A 14,750-nucleotide genomic window follows, 5' to 3' on the forward strand; every position below is an offset into this window, starting at 1 on the left:
AACCAAAAAAATGGTGAGCACTTGAAAAAAAGACCTCCTTCGAGCCGGAGTCGAACCAGCGACCTAAGGATTGCCAACACTCCAACCTACAGTCCTCCGCTCTACCAGCTGAGCTATCGAAGGGGCAAAGTGTTAGACAGAACCTCGACATATCACGGTCTTGTAGCTCTACTGCTGGCCAAAAAGTCACTTCTGGTGCAGGAAGATGTGCTGGATTTTTGAGGAGGGAATCAAAAAGGAGCATGCGTTCCCATACCGGGAGTCAAAACTGGGCCGCCTGGGTGAAATCCAGGAATCCTAAGCGCTAGACCATATGGAATTTGGAAACCTTAAACTGGCCATTGGCTTCTGGCGCACTTTCCATACATGTGGTCAGTGTGGGCGCAGGATCTTGTAGTGGCCTGTTGCTTTAGGTCTGCGACTGTAACAATGTGATAATAATTTGGCAAAACAAGAATTATCCATAAGGACGGTTTTCTGAATTATATAGTGTTGTATGCATTCAAGGGTTCTGTTTTTTTTACTCACCCCGGGAGTTCAGTTTATTTGGGCAGATTCCTATGATTGCTGAATTGATACCTTGAACTGGTAATTAAGCTCTTGTCCAGGTGAAAATACTTGTGTCATATATCTGAAAACACACATTGCAACTGTTATCTAGATAAAAATCTGACTATCATCGGTCTGTCAAAGTACAAAATTGACATATTGTGAGGTTAATAATGAAAGTGAGACCAATTTTTAATCTGCAAAGTTGCTGATTATTCGCTCGTTCAGTTTAATGCAGATTACAATTTATTCTCAATGTCCAGGTGGCAATTAGTGATAAGGCTTCAAAATGGCAAGCCCGTGACATCAAAACAACATGGCATTACACCATTCAAAGTAATGAAGCAGTTACAGAGTAGCGATGAAATTGTTCATTCGAAAATTAACTGGCTGCCAGCCTGCAGTTTATTTCCCCTTTAATCGCCGAGTTTGTCGGAGTGCTTGTGAGACGAATGACAATACCGAAGCATGTCCGTGTCTTCCCTAGACATCGAAAAGGGTGTGCAGAATATGTCTTTTTTGGAAAAAAAGAAGAATGCCTGAAGATTTGCCTTTTCTTCTGGATTTTGGAGAAGAGAAAAAAAAACACAACAACAAAATAAGCCGGAGAAAAACAAGCACAGAGCGAGCCAGCCAGGAGTCGAACCTAGAATCTTCTGATCCGTAGTCAGACGCATTATCCATTGCGCTACTGGCCCAGCAATAGTAAAGACCCCTGATTGCTACAGAGTTGTTGGTTTTAGATGAGACAGTGGCAAGCATTGCTGTCTGCTTATTCTCACCTTGTTTTCAGGAGGTAAGCCCACCAACCCACCAGCCCACCAGCCCACCAGCCCCTCCCTGGTGGTCTAGTGGTTAGGATTCGGCGCTCTCACCGCCGTGGCCCGGGTTCGATTCCTGGTCAGGGAAAGCTCTTTTGGCTTCCAATTGTGGACTGCGAATTCTAGCTCTGCTAACAGCTGCGAGAAAGCCAGCTCCAAACCAAAAAAATGGTGAGCACTTGAAAAAAAGACCTCCTTCGAGCCGGAGTCGAACCAGCGAACTAAGGATTGCCAACACTCCAACCTACAGTCCTCCGCTCTACCAGCTGAGCTATCAAAGGGGCAAAGTGTTAGACAGAACCTCGACATATCACGGTCTTGTAGCTCTACTGCTGGCCAAAAAGTCACTTCTGGTGCAGGAAGATGTGCTGGATTTTTGAGGAGGGAATCCAAAAGGAGCATGCGTTCCCATACCGGGAGTCAAACCTGGGCCGCCTGGGTGAAAACCAGGAATCCTAAGCGCTAGACCATATGGGATTTGGAAACCTTAAACTGGCCATTGGCTTCTGGCGCACTTTCCATACATGTGGTCAGTGTGGGCGCAGGATCTTGTAGTGGCCTGTTGCTTTAGGTCTGCGACTGTAACAATGTGATAATAATTTGGCAAAACAAGAATTATCCAAAAGGACGGTTTTCTGAATTATATAGTGTTGCATGCATTCAAGGGATCTGTTTTTTTTTACTCACCCCGGGAGTTCAGTTTATTTGGGCAGATTCCTGTGATTGCTGAATTGATACCTCGAACTGGTAATTAAGCTCTTTTCCAGGTGAAAATACTTGTGTCATCCATTTGAAAACACACACGGCAACCGTTATCTAGAGGAAAAACTGCCTATTGTCAATGTCAATGTCAATGTCACCTTTATTTATATAGCGCTTTAAACAAAATACAATGCATCAAAGCAACTGAACAACATTCATTAGGAAAACAGTGTCAATAATGCAAAAATGATAGTTAAAGGCAGTTCATCATTGGATTCAGTTATATCATCTCTGTTCAGTTAAATAGTGTCTGTGCATTTATTTGCAATTAAGTCAACGATATCGCTGTAGATGAAGTGTCCCCAACTAAGCAAGCCAGAGGCGACAGCGGCAAGGAACCAAAACTCCATCGGTGACAGAATGGAGAATATGCGATGCTTGATAGGGAGCCAGTGCAGTGTTGACAGGACCGGGCTAATATGGTCATACTTCCTGGTTCTAGTAAGAACTCTTGCTGCTGCATTTTGGACTAGCTGTAGTTTGTTTACTAAGCGTGCAGAACAACCACCCAATAAAGCATTACAATAATCTAACCTTGAGGTCATAAATGCATGGATTAACATTTCTGCATTTGACATTGAGAGCATAGGCCGTAATTTAGATATATTTTTGAGATTGAAAAATGCAGTTTTACAAATGCTAGAAATGTGGCTTTCTAAGGAAAGATTGCGATCAAGTAGCACACCTAGGTTCCTAACTGATGACGAAGAATTGACAGAGCAACCATCAAGTCTTAGACAGTGTTCTAGGTTATTACAAGCAGAATTTTTAGGTCCTATAATTAACACCTCTGTTTTTTCAGAATTTAGCAGTAAGAAATTACTCGTCATCCAGTTTTTTATATCGACTATGCAATCCATTAGTTTTTCAAATTGGTGTGTTTCATCGGGCTGCGAAGAAATATAGAGCTGAGTATCATCAGCATAACAGTGAAAGCTAACACCATGTTTCCTGATGATATCTCCCAAGGGTAACATATAAAGCGTGAAGGTGGCGGCCCTAGTACTGAGCCTTGAGGTACTCCATACTGCACTTGTGATCGATAGGATACATCTTCATTCACTGCTATGAACTGATGGCGGTCATATAAGTACGATTTAAACCATGCTAATGCACTTCCACTGATGCCAACAAAGTATTCAAGTCTATGCAAAAGAATGTTGTGGTCAATTGTGTCAAACGCAGCACTAAGATCCAATAAAACTAATAGAGAGATACACCCACGATCAGATGATAAGAGCAGATCATTTGTAACTCTAAGAAGAGCAGTCTCAGTACTATGATACGATATAAATCCTGACTGGAAATCCTCACATATACCATTTTTCTCTAAGAAGGAATATAATTGTGTGGATACCACCTTTTCTAGTATCTTGGACAGAAAAGGGAGATTCGAGATTGGTCTATAATTAACTAGTTCTTTGGGGTCAAGTTGTGGTTTTTTGATGAGAGGCTTAATAACAGCCAGTTTGAAGGTTTTGGGGACATGTCCTAATGACAATGAGGAATTAATAATAGTCAGAAGAGGATCTATGACTTCTGGAAGCACCTCTTTCAGGAGCTTAGATGGTATAGGGTCTAACATACATGTTGTTGGTTTAGATGATTTAACAAGTTTATACAATTCTTCCTCTCCTATAGTAGAGAATGAGTGGAACTTTTCCTCAGGGGGTCTATAGTGCACTGTCTGATGTGATACTGTAGCTGACGGCTGAATGGTTGCAATTTTATCTCTAATAGTATCGATTTTAGAAGTAAAGTAGTTCATAAAGTCATTACTGCTGTGGTGTTGGGAAATGTCAACACTTGTTGAGGCTTTATTTTTCATTAATTTAGCCACTGTATTGAATAAATACCTGGGGTTAAGTTTGTTTTCTTCTAAAAGAGAAGAAAAGTAATCGGATCTAGCAGTTTTAATGCTTTTCTGTAGGATATGTTACTTTCCCGCCAAGCAATACGAAATACCTCTAGTTTTGTTTTCCTCCAGCTGCGCTCCATTTTTCGGGCTGCTCTCTTTAGGGTGCGAGTATGCTCATTATACCATGGTGTCAAACTGTTTTCCTTAACCTTCCTTAAGCGTAAAGGAGCAACTTTATTTAAAGTGCTAGAAAAGAGAGAGTCCATAGTTTCTGTTACATCATCAAGTTGTTCTGAGGTTTTGGATATGCTAAGGAATTTGGTTACATCAGGAAGATAACTTAAAAAGCAGTCTTTTGTGTTAGAAGTGATGGTTCTTCCATACTTGTAACAAGAAGTAGAATTTACAATTTTGGCTATATGAATTTTGCAAAGAACTAAATAATGATCTGAAATATCATCACTTGGCTGAATAATTTCAACACCATCAACATCAATTCCATGTGACAGTATTAAATCTAGAGTATGATTTCGACAATGAGTAGGTCCTGAAACGTGTTGTCTAACACCAATAGAGTTCAGAATGTATATAAATGCTGATCCCAATGCATCGTTTTCATTATCAACATGGATATTAAAATCACCAACTATTAAAACTTTATCTGCAGCCAGAACTAACTCGGATGTAAAATCACCAAACTCTTTAATAAAGTCTGTATGGTGCCCTGGTGGCCTGTATACAGTAGCCAGTACAAACATAACAGGCGATTTATCATTAACATTTGTTTCTTTGGATAATGTTATATGAAGTACCATTACTTCAAACGAGTTATACTTGAAGCTGCCCTCTGAGAAATCCTGAAAACGTTGTTTTAAATTGAAGCAACACCTCCACCTTTGCCTTTTAGACGTGGCTCATGTTTATAACAGTAATCTTGGGGGGTGGACTCATTTAAAATAATGTAATCATCAGGTTTTAGCCAGGTTTCTGTCAAACAGAGTACATCTATATTATGATCAGTGATCATATTATTTACAAAAAGTGTTTTCGTAGAAAGGGATCTGATATTCAATAAGCCAAGCTTTATCATTTGTTTATCCATATTGCTTCTGTTTTTTATTTGTTTTTAATTGTTAATCTTAACTTGGTTTGGACGTTTTTTGTATTTTCTAGTTCGGGGAACAGACACAGTCTGTATAGTGTGATATCTAGGTGAAAGAGTCTCTATGTGCTGAGAATTAACTGACCTCTGTGACGGGAGGCAGCTAGCAGACGGTCGGTTTAGCCAGTCTGTCTGCTTCCTGACCTGGGCCCCAGTTAGTCAAGTATAAACACTAAGACTATTTGCCATATTTCTAGAGAGAAGAGTGGCGCCACCCCAGGAGGGATGAAGACCATCTCTTTTAAACAGGTCAGGTCTGCCCCAAAAGCTCGTCCAATTGTCTATGAAACCTATGTTATTCTGTGGGCACCACTTAGACATCCAGCCATTGAGTGATGACAATCTGCTATGAATCTCATCACCACGGTAAGCAGGGAGGGGACCAGAGCATATTACAGTGTCTGACATCGTGCTTGCAAGTTCACACACCTCTTTAATATTATTTTTAGTGATCTCCGACTGGCGAAGTCGAACATCATTAGCGCCGGCATGAATAACAATCTTACTGTATTTACGTTTAGCATTAGCCAGCACTTTTAAATTTGCCAAGATGTCCCGGTAAACATTTGACTATGGTGGCTGGTGTCTCTATATTGACGTTCCGTACAATAGAATCACCAATAACTAGAGCACTTTCATCAGGTTTCTCAGTGGGTGCATCACTGAGTGGGGAGAACCTGTTTAATGTTTTGATCGGAACAGAAGAGCGGTGTTTTGACCCACGACTACGCTGCCTCACCGTCACCCAGTTGCCCTGCTGCTGGGGCTCTGTTTCCGGAACCGAACAATGTACAGGAATCCCTGAGCTAGACGCATCCAAAGCCATATCTAGAGCCCTAACATTCTTACTGTCCTCAATTAAAGTTTGGATGCGTGTCTCTAATTCTGAAATCTTCTCTGTCAGCCTAACTATTTCCCTGCATTTATCACATGTGAATCCCTCATCAGCGACAGAGATAGATAAACTGTACATGTGGCAAGAGGTGCAAGAAACAATGATAGGAGAAGCCATTACTCACCGTGCTTGATGAAAATTCTTACTGCGGTTGTTTGATGAACTTGTGAAAAACTGGAGCGAGGGAGAGGAGAAAAGAAAACAGCGATAGGTTCGAATGAAAACGCTAATGACAAGCTAACGAGTGCTAACGCTTTGCAGGTGTACTGCACTCACGGATATAAAATAAAAGTGAACGATCAAAGTTAATCTGATAAGATTGATCGATAATATCAGAAATATGGTGTGAATTAAGTTATATTTTACTATAAGTTAATATTTTATTGTCACTCTGTCAAGATACAAAAATGACATTGTGAGGGTAACAATGAAATTGAGACCAATTTTTAATCGGCAAAGTTGCTGATTATTCGCTCCTTATGTTTTACTCAGTTTACAACTTATTCTAAATGTCCAGGTGGAAATTAGTGATGGATTGGGGATGTTGGGCCCACCATCCCCCCCCTGGTGGTCTAGTGGTTAGGATTCGGCGCTCTCACCCCCGCGGCCCGGGTTCGATTCCTGGTCAGTGAAAGCTCTTTTGGCTTCCAATTGTGGACTGCGAATTCAAGCTCTGCTAACAGCTGCGAGAAAGCCAGCTCCAAACCAAAAAAAATGGTGAGCACTTGAAAAAAAGACCTCCTTGGAGCCGGCGACCTAAGGATCGCCAACACTCCAACCTACAGTCCTCCACTCTACCAGCTGAGCTATCGAAGGGGCAAAGTACTAGACAGAACCTCGACATCTGGTGCAGGAAGATGTGCTGGAATTTTGAGGAGGGAAGCAAAAAGGAGCATGCGTTCCCATACCGTAGTCAAACCCAGGCCGCCTGGGTGAAAACCAGGAATCCTAACCGCTAGACCATATGGGATTTGGACACCTTAAGCTGGCCATTGGCGCACTTTCCATTCATGTGGTCAGTGTGGGCGCAGGATCTTGTAGTGGCCTGTTGCTTTAGGTCTGCGACTGTAACAATGTGATAATAATTTGGCAAAACAAGAATTATCCAAAAGGACGGCTTTCTGAATTATATAGTGTTGTACTAGTTAATTATAGACCAATCTCGAATCTCCCTTTTCTGTCCAAGATACTAGAAAAGGTGGTATCCACACAATTATATTCCTTCTTAGAGAAAAATGGTATATGTGAGGATTTCCAGTCAGGATTTAGACCGTATCATAGTACTGAGACTGCTCTCCTTAGAGTTACAAATGATCTGCTCTTATCATCTGATCGTGGGTGTATCTCTCTATTAGTTTTATTGGATCTTAGTGCTGCGTTTGACACAATTGACCACAACATTCTTTTGCATAGACTTGAACACTTTGTTGGCATCAGTGGAAGTGCATTAGCGTGGTTTAAATCGTACTTATATGACCGCCATCAGTTCGTAGCAGTGAATGAAGATGTATCCTATCGATAACAAGTGCAGTACGGAGTACCTCAAGGCTCAGTACTAGGGCCGCTACTCTTCACGCTTTATATGTTACCCTTGGGAGATATCATCAGGAAACATGGTGTTAGCTTTCACTGTTATGCTGATGATACTCAGCTCTATATTTCTTCGCAGCCCGGTGAAATACACCAAATTGAAAAACTAATGGATTGCATAGTCGATATAAAAAACTGGATGACGAGTAATTTCTTACTGCTAAATTCTGAAAAAAAACAGAGGTGTTAATTATAGGACCTAAAAACTCTGCTTGTAATAACCTAGAACACTGTCTAAGACTTGATGGTTGCTCTGTCAATTCTTCGACATCAGTTAGGAACCTAGGTATGCTATTTGATCGCAATCTTTTCTTAGAAAGCCAAGTTTCTAGCATTTGTAAAACTGCATTTTTCCATCTAAAAAATATATCTAAATTACGGCCTATGCTCTCAATGTCAAATGCAGAAATGTTAATCCATGCATTTATGACCTCAAGGTTAGATTATTGTAATGCTTTATTGGGTGGTTGTTCTGCACGCTTAGTAAACAAACTACAGCTAGTCCAAAATGCAGCAGCAAGAGTTCTTACTAGAACCAGGAAGTATGACCATATTAGCCCGGTCCTGTCAACACTGCACTGGCTCCCTATCAAGCATTGCATAGATTTTAAAATATTGCTTATTACTTATAAAGCCCTGAATGGTTAAGCACCTCAGTATTTGAATGAGCTCCTTTTACATTATAATCCTCTACGTCCGCTACGTTCTCAAAACTCAGGCAATTTGATAATACCTAGAATATCAAAATCAACTGCAGACGGCAGATCCTTTTCCTATTTGGCGCCCAAACTCTGGAATAACCTACCTAACATTGTTCGGGAGGCAGACACACTCTTGCAGTTTAAATCTAGATTAAAGACCCATCTCTTTATCCTGGCATACACATAACATACTAATATGCTTTTATTATCCAAATCCGTTAAAGGATTTTTAGGCTGCATTAATTAGGTAAACTGGAACCGGAAACACTTCCCATAAAACCCTATGTACTTGCTACATCATTAGAAGAATGGCATCTACGCTAATATTTGTCTGTTTCTCTCTTGCTCCGAGGTCACCGTGGCCACCAGATCCAGTCTGTGTCTAGATCAGACGGTCACTGCAGTCACCCGGATCCAGTACGTAGCCAGACCAGATGCTGGATCAGCACCTAGAAAGGACCCCTACATCCCTGAAAGACAGTGGAGACCAGGACAACTAGAGCCCCAGATACAGATCCCCTGTAAAGACCTTGTCTCAGAGGAGCACCAGGACAAGGCCACAGGAAACAGATGATTCTTCTGCACAATCTGACTTTGCTGCAGCCTGGAATTGAACTACTGGTTTCGTCTGGTCAGAGGAGAACTGGCCCCCCAACTGAGCCTGGTTTCTCCCAAGGTTTTTTTCTCCATTCTGTCACCAATGGAGTTTCGGTTCCTTGCCACTGTCGCCTCTGGCTTGCTTAGTTGGGGACACTTCATCTACAGCGATATCGTTGACTTGATTGCAAATAAATGCACAGACACTATTTAACTGAACAGAGATGACATAACTGAATCCAATGATGAACTGCCTTTTACTATCATTTTTGCATTATTGACACTGTTTTCCTAATGAATGTTGTTCAGTTGCTTTGACGCAATGTATTTTGTTTAAAGCCCTATATAAATAAAGGTGACATTGACATTGACATTGTATGCATTCAAGGGATCTGTTTTTTTTACTCACCCCAGGAGTTCAGTTTATTTGGGCAGATTCCTGTGATTGCTGAATTGATACCTTGAACTGGTAATTAAGCTCTTGTCCAGGTGAAAATACTTGTGTCATGCATCTGAAAACACACATTGCAACCGTTATCTAGATGAAAATCTGACTATCATCGGTCTGTCAAAGTACAAAATTGACATATTGTGAGGTTAATAATGAAAGTGAGACCAATTTTTAATCCGCAAAGTTGCTGATTATTCGCTCGTTCAGTTTAATGCAGATTACAATTTATTTCTCAATGTCCAGGTGGCAATTAGTGATAAGGCTTCACAATGGCAAGCCCGTGACATCAAAACAACATGGCATTACACCCTTCAAAGTAATGAAGCAGTTACAGAGTAGCGATGAAATTGTTCATTCGAAAATCAACTGGCTGCCAGCCTGCAGTTTTTTTCCCCTTTAATCGCCGTGCTTGTCGGAGTGCTTGTGAGACGAATGACAATACCGAAGCATGTCCGTGTCTTCCCTAGACATCAGAAAGGGTGTGCAGAATATGTCTTTTTTGGAAAAAAAGAAGAATGCCTGAAGATTTGTCTTTTCTTCTGGATTTTGGAGAAGAAAAAAAAAAACACAACAACAAAATAAGCTGGAGAAAAACAAGCACAGAGCTAGCCAGCCAGGAGTCAAACCGAGAATCTTCTGATCCGTATTCAGACACATTATCCATTGCGCCACTGGCCCACCGCTAGTAAAGACCCCTGATTGCTACAGAGTTGTTGGTTTTAGATGAGACAGTGGCAAGCTAAGGATTGCCAACACTCCAACCTACAGTCCTCCACTCTACCAGCTGAGCTATAGAAGGGGCAAAGTGTTAGACAGAACCTCGACGTCTGGTGCAGGAAGATGTGCTGGATTTTTGAGGAGGGAAGCAAAAAGCAGCATGCGTTCCCATACCAGGAGTCGAACCCGGTCCACATGGGTGAAAACCAGGAATCCTAACCGCTAGACCATATGGGATTTGGACACCTTAAACTGGCCATTGGCGCAGTTTCCATACATGTGGTCAGTGTGGGCGCAGGATCTTGTAGTGGCCTGTTGCTTTAGGTCTGCGACTGTAACAATGTGATAATAATTTGGCAAAACAAGAATTATCCAAAAGGACGGTTTTTGTGAACCTAGGTTCAGTGAACCTAGAATCTTCTGATCTGTAGTCAGACACGTTATCCATTGCGCCACTGGCCCACCAATAGTAAAGACTCCTGATTGCTACAGAGTTGTTGGTTTTAGATGAGACAGTGGCAAGCATTGCTGTCTGCTTATTCTCACCTTGTTTTCAGGAGGTAAGCCCACCAACCCACCAGCCCCTCCCTGGTGGTCTAGTGGTTAGGATTCGGCGCTTTCCCTGCCGTGGCCTGGGTTCGATTCCCGGTCAGGGAAAGCTCTTTTGGCTTCCAATTGTGGACTTCGAATTCAAGCTCTGCTAACAGCTGCGAGAAAGCCAGCTCCAAACCAAAAAAATGGTGAGCACTTAAAAAAAAGACCTCCTTCGAGCCGGAGTCGAACCAGCAACCTAAGGATTGCCAACACTCCAACCTACAGTCCTCCGCTCTACCAGCTGAGCTATCAAAGGGGCAAAGTGTTAGACAGAACCTCGACATATCACGGTCTTGTAGCTCTACTGCTGGGCAAAAAGTCACTTCTGGTGCAGGAAGATGTGCTGGATTGTTGAGGAGGGAATCAAAAAGGAGCATGCGTTCCCATACCGGGAGTCAAACCTGGGCCGCCTGGGTGAAAACCAGGAATCCTAAGCGCTAGACCATATGGGATTTGGAAACCTTAAACTGGCCATTGGCTTCTGGCGCACTTTCCATACATGTGGTCAGTGTGGGCGCAGGATCTTGTAGTGGCCTGTTGCTTTAGGTCTGCGACTGTAACAATGTGATAATAATTTGGCAAAACAAGAATTATCCAAAAGGACGGTTTTCTGAATTATATAGTGTTGTATGCATTCAAGCGATCTGTTTTTTTTTTACTCACCCCGGGAGTTCAGTTTATTTGGGCAGATTCCTGTGATTGCTGAACTGATACCTCGAACTTGTAATTAAGCTCTTTTCCAGGTGAAAATACTTGTGTCATCCATTTGAAAACACACACGGCAACCGTTATCTAGAGGAAAAACTACCTATTGTCACTCTGTCAAGATACAAAAATGACATTGTGTGGGTAATAATGAAAGTGAGACAAATTTTAAATCAGCAAAGTTGCTGATTATTCGCTCCTTCAGTTTAACTCAGTTTACAACTTATTCTAAATGTCCAGGTGACAATTAGTGATAAGGCTTCAAAATGGCAAGCCCGTGACATCAAAACAACATGGCATTACACCCTTCAAAGTAATGAAGCAGTTACAGAGTAGCGATGAAATTGTTCATTCGAAAATCAACTGGCTGGCAGCCTGCAGTTGTGGAAGATTTTTATTAGTAAGATTTTAATTAAACAAGTATATAATCAATGTGAATCTAGCCATTTTTGTTGCTAGTTATTACTCCATTATAATCTTATAGGTAATAGAAAGATACATGCTGGAATGTACAAAACTGAGGAGAAACATATGGTCAGACATACATACAGGGCCTTTGTTTAGAATAAATCAAGCAGGGGGCCTCTCCTCTCTAGGGAGGTATTATAATTGTAATCATAAGGAAATGTTTGACTATGTGGAACCGCCCCATTTAATGTATATAAAGAGAGACCAAATAACATTCGGGAGATCTCCTTGCAAGGACTCTCTGCTTTATTTTCTGTAAAATAAAGTATTTTCTTCTGAGAGAAAAATCCCTGACTGAGTGTGATTCTTCGGAGAACTGGCAGACGACACCACATATTTGGCACCCCAGATGGGACTGGAAAAGAGCAGCAGAGTTGACAACCACTTTTGAGCTGACCGATGATCAAAACAACCGGGTGGCCACCATAAAATAAGGTAAGCATTTTTGCTTATAAAATTCGTTTGTGTTGGTTGAGGTCAGTTCTGAGTGGTAAGGACACTTAAAATCTGCTCTTCCAAATTTAGAAAAATATTAGGATATCTAAATTGAAAAAGGGGTTTTACTCCAGAAGAAATAACTGCATGCACATATTTGGTTTATTAATAGGAAAGCCTTGGAAGGTCACCTTGATTTAAAACAAAGATGGTGTAAGCAGAAAGACATTGTATGCAATGGTCTGTGTTTATTGGAGAGCTGGGCCTAGGAAGGACAGTGTTAAACGGAGAAGCAGATTAGTTAAGGATTCGCGAGGAAAAGCCCCACGGATACGGCTTTGAGAAAGTATAAAGTGAAAAGTCTCAAAGGTCTGAACGGATGGGCCCTTAAGGATGCTCTAGGAAGAGCGGTGTTTTGTTGTGTGGATGTAACTGTGTCTGGACGAATGAATGTGTGAACGATGATGAATGTATGAACAAATAAATTCCGTATTGGGTGGGTAAGGGTTGAGCACCGTTCCTGGACCGTCACTTCGGTGTGACTTGGCAGAATTGGACTCAACCCAGATCCACTTGAGAGGGATGAATGTATGATGAGCCTTGATAATAAAAGGACAATTAATGACTGATTATCCCTTAGATAAAGGGAGAAAGTATGCAAGAATAAGCACTCTGGCTCAATAAAGAGTGTAGAAAGTGTGAATGAGTTTAGGAAAATAGTATCAATAAAGTTTGAATCAAGATATATAATAGGTTTTTGCATTTTGATGCTTGTGTGAAAGGGGAGAAAATTCTTTGAGCCCAGTGCAGTGGGAGTGGGAGCAAGGGATGAAGTGTCTACATTAAAGTTGTATTACAGGGGTGGACAAAAAAGGAAAGAGAAGTAAAAAATAAAGAATTATGGTTAGAAATTGTTATGTAAAAAGTGATAATAAAATAGAGCAAATAAAATAGACAGTCAAATAATATAAAAAAGTGTAAATGCATGAGACAAAATAAAAAACTAAATTCAAAGAGGTATGACACACAATAAAGAATAAAAAGTAGGGTGAAATTGGTAAAGGAAAAATAGTTAAATTAAGTGAAAGGGAAAAGAAGAGATTGTAACCAAGTTACTATATAAAACTAAAAAGTTGATTTTTGAGGGTAATAATATAAATAAAGATATTGGAGCCACACCAGTGGAAATAATTGGATTAAAATATCCACTGTGTAAAGAGCAAATAAACAAAATCTAAAATAAACGGCAGAAGAGAACAAAAAATATGATGACAAAATGGCCAAAGGAAGGGACATTTGATGTGGTATTGTGTGAGGAAATGGAAACTCTGATAAAAAACTATAAAACTAAAAGCATCAATATGAAAAGAGAAAAAAGAGAAACAAAGAGGGAAAAAGAGAAAGAAGTAATTGCTCTGTTTAAAAAAGAAGGTGAGGATATGTTGAAAAGTCTAAAACAGGCTAGGAAAATCCTGAAGGGGGCAGAGAAAGATAACATGAGAAAAGAAAAGTTATTTTCAGAGCCTCCCCCCTATTTGCCAGTACAATGAGAGTTCCCAATACTCAAGGGAACAGTGGAAGTAACAGGAGATCTAGAGTTAGAAGGGCAGATAGAGATGGATGATAGAGAGGAACAAGCTGTAAAAACACAGAGGCAACCCAGAAAGGAAGTTGCAGAAAGTTTGCATCTTGATTGTTACAGGCAAGCACGTACAGCATTAGAACAAATGAAAGCTAATCAGGTAGATAAAACCTGGTTTGAGGAAGGATTAGAAAAAAAGAGGAGGAAAGATAGCGATATTGTAGCACAAGTACAAGCTATGGAAGAAGAAATGGAAGAGAAAATTAGAGAATCAGGGAAAAAGATACAAGAGGTAAATTAGTTGGAGAGAGGAAAGAGTAAGTTATTCTATGGTAGTGAGGATGAGAATCAGGCAGAGGAGTTATTTGATAATGGTAAATGGGAACAGGGCAGAGAAAAAGGGACACTTAGACCACTGGCCGCACAGCTCCCAATTTTTATCAAGGGTGAGCAGGGACAGTATGTCCCCTGGGCTTCACAGGACCTTGAGGGGCTTGTCACTCGCCTTCCTGATATAAATGAGGGCGCGGGCAAATTTATTCGAATGTTTGAGGACGAAACAACAGGAAAGCTATTGTCAGTAGGTGATGTCAAAGCTCTACTGGCTAGAATTATTGGAGGGACAAAGATGGATGAAATTCTCCTTAGAACGACTCTAAACAGAGCAGTGAACTCTCATAATATGGATGGGATTGTTTTTGATGCATTCCGCCCAGCAGTATGGCAGGCATTGCGTGCGGAGTATCCGATCAGACTGAATCCTAAATCACTGAAGGGAGAAGAAATTGGGGATGCAGAGAATCCAACCACATATGTACAGAAACAGTTGAAAAGGTGGAAACAAGAAACTGAGGGGGATCCCG

At 41.0% G+C, this 14,750-nt stretch overlaps 7 non-coding genes across 7 annotated transcripts; 2 read left to right on the forward strand and 5 right to left on the reverse strand.

Annotated features, from left to right (window-relative positions):
- Positions 1–35: 35 nt before the first annotated feature.
- Positions 36–123, reverse strand: trnay-gua (transfer RNA tyrosine (anticodon GUA)). Its single transcript is given in 2 exon segments — positions 36–71; positions 87–123. It is a non-coding gene; the product is annotated as a tRNA-Tyr (tRNA).
- A 1,051-nt stretch (positions 124–1,174) lies between these two features.
- Positions 1,175–1,247, reverse strand: trnar-acg (transfer RNA arginine (anticodon ACG)). The gene has a single exon. It is a non-coding gene; the product is annotated as a tRNA-Arg (tRNA).
- Positions 1,248–1,386: 139 nt separating this feature from the next.
- trnae-cuc (transfer RNA glutamic acid (anticodon CUC)) lies at positions 1,387–1,458 on the forward strand. The gene has a single exon. It is a non-coding gene; the product is annotated as a tRNA-Glu (tRNA).
- A 105-nt stretch (positions 1,459–1,563) lies between these two features.
- On the reverse strand, positions 1,564–1,651 carry trnay-gua (transfer RNA tyrosine (anticodon GUA)). Its single transcript is given in 2 exon segments — positions 1,564–1,599; positions 1,615–1,651. It is a non-coding gene; the product is annotated as a tRNA-Tyr (tRNA).
- An 8,617-nt stretch (positions 1,652–10,268) lies between these two features.
- On the reverse strand, positions 10,269–10,340 carry trnae-uuc (transfer RNA glutamic acid (anticodon UUC)). Its single transcript has one exon. It is a non-coding gene; the product is annotated as a tRNA-Glu (tRNA).
- Positions 10,341–10,688: 348 nt separating this feature from the next.
- trnae-uuc (transfer RNA glutamic acid (anticodon UUC)) lies at positions 10,689–10,760 on the forward strand. Its single transcript has one exon. It is a non-coding gene; the product is annotated as a tRNA-Glu (tRNA).
- Positions 10,761–10,865: 105 nt separating this feature from the next.
- trnay-gua (transfer RNA tyrosine (anticodon GUA)) lies at positions 10,866–10,953 on the reverse strand. Its single transcript is given in 2 exon segments — positions 10,866–10,901; positions 10,917–10,953. It is a non-coding gene; the product is annotated as a tRNA-Tyr (tRNA).
- Between the last annotated feature and the right edge of the window lie 3,797 nt (positions 10,954–14,750).

The sequence above is a fragment of the Carassius carassius genome, chromosome 38 (assembly GCF_963082965.1).
Source record: "Carassius carassius chromosome 38, fCarCar2.1, whole genome shotgun sequence".
Lineage (NCBI taxonomy): Eukaryota > Metazoa > Chordata > Actinopteri > Cypriniformes > Cyprinidae > Carassius > Carassius carassius.